This window comes from Schistocerca piceifrons, chromosome 2 (assembly GCF_021461385.2).
Source record: "Schistocerca piceifrons isolate TAMUIC-IGC-003096 chromosome 2, iqSchPice1.1, whole genome shotgun sequence".
NCBI classification, from domain to species: Eukaryota; Metazoa; Arthropoda; class Insecta; order Orthoptera; family Acrididae; genus Schistocerca; species Schistocerca piceifrons.
The window spans coordinates 242,297,870-242,299,849 of record NC_060139.1 but is presented as its reverse complement, the minus strand read 5'-3'; the positions used below and the strand labels follow the sequence as shown (position 1 = coordinate 242,299,849).

At 46.8% G+C, this 1,980-nt stretch overlaps 1 pseudogene; it reads left to right on the top strand.

The window, feature by feature from the left end:
- The first annotated feature begins 236 nt into the window (after window positions 1-236).
- LOC124778845 lies at window positions 237-354 on the top strand (annotated as a pseudogene).
- Window positions 355-1,980: the final 1,626 nt, after the last annotated feature.

Genomic DNA, 1,980 nt, shown 5'->3' with positions numbered 1-1,980 from the left:
AGCGGCGTGCCCCAGCACAGTGCCCCGCTATCTTGTGTGAGTCGCTTTTCGCGCGCTGTCCGCTATCTAAGGTCTCTCTCTCACTCGGCAGTGTAGCTCAGCACGAAGCCCTGAGGAAGGCCGTTTGCAATAGCGGCCGAAACGTCGGACAATGCGATCAACAACTCAGCACAGTTTCATTGACAAACTTCAAGAGTATTAACAGAAAGGAATTTGTGTTGGCTACATAGATTTGTGCTGACAGCCTTGCCGCAGTGGTAACACCGGTTCCCGTCAGATCACCGAAGTTAAGCGCTGTCGGGCTGGGCTAGCACTTGGATGGGTGACCATCCGTTCTGCTGAGCGCTGTTGGCAAGCAGGGTGCACTCAGCCCTTGTGAGGCAAACTGAGGAGCTACTTGATTGAGAAGTAGTGGCTTCGGTCTCGGAAATTGACATACGGCCGCGAGAACTGTGTGCTGACCACATGTCCCTCCATATCCGCATCCAGTGACGCCTGTGGGCTAAGGATGACACGGCGGCCTGTCGGTACCGTTGGGCCTTCATGGCCTGTTCAGGAGGAGTTTAGTTTAATTTTTACATAGATTTGTAGTCGCCTGCTTTTCTATCACCAGCCTAATGATGCATTGTTCTCTTACAGCTATTATACTATATAACTCCCCCGGATGCGATAAAACACTTTCCGTTAAGGTTCGTGCTTTTATGTAGCGTTTTTATCTTTATATTTTCTCGTCAAGTATCCTTCACTTACACACTTAAGTCGCCGGTTTAATTTCTGACGTTGTCTCATCTTCTCCAGCCACATGAAAAAAAGTGGGGGACAGATGTCATTTTTCTTCTGGTAAACGTGGAGCATAGTGGACGCAAAGATAACGCGCCATCATGTTTTTATAACAGATTTGCCAAAGTAAATGGTGGGTCACAATACACATTGGCGTGAACTGCGTTATTCATTTAACCCGTCGGTTTATTTTAAATTTTTATTTAAGAAACAATCAAAAGCTTTCTCTTCCGGCAGTCAAAAAGAACGACCACAGATTATGCAAAGGTTGGAACATAAATAGTGGCAACTATTTATTCACAACCGATACAAAATACTTACATGTTTGCACCTGTTACTGTCGTTCAAAGTAGTCACCAGTGGTGTGTAGAACCCGTTGCCAGCGGTGAGGAAGACGTAGTATACCGTTAGCAGAGCATGTTCTGTTGATGGCGCGAATGGAGCGGTCTACTGCCTGTCGAATCTATGGAACAGTTCTGAACCGAATGCCACGAAGTGGTTCTTTCATCTTCGGAATCAAATCAAAGTCACAAGAACTTAAGTCCGGGGAGTATTGTGGATGGTACAGTACTTCCCAGTCCCATAGACCGAACACTGCAGCCACAGCTTGCGCTGTATGCGCCCGCACATTGTCGTGCAAAATGATGGGCGGGTTGCGCAGAAAGTGTCGCCGCTTCTTTCGCAAAGCTGGTCGCAGGTGATGTTCCAAAGACGAACAGTGATACTGTGCACTGACGGTCTACCGTGCAGGAACGTAATGCGTTAGGATAACACCATCACACTCGTACACGAGAGTCACCGTAACTTTAGACCGCTCCATTCGCACCCTCAACAGAAAAGGCTCTGCTAACGGTATACTACGCCTTCCACATCGCTGGCAACGGGTTCTACACAACGCTGGTGACTACTTTGAGCGACAGTAACAGGTGCAATCATGTAACTCTTTTGTATCGGTTGTGAATAAATAGTTGCCACTGTTTAAGTTCTATCCCTCGTATGAGTCTATGCAGGAGCAACTTACATCCCACTTAGAACTGACACTAACAGATGCAGGCTCTCCCCACCACCAGATAACAAATGGCCAGACGCTTGGTGCCGTTTAGAGTGGAACCCTCGATGGAGCATTAACCACATTTTTATGAGACATGACATGATCAAGTTTGTGGAGTATTCTATCTTAATTTTCAATATAAAATTTGT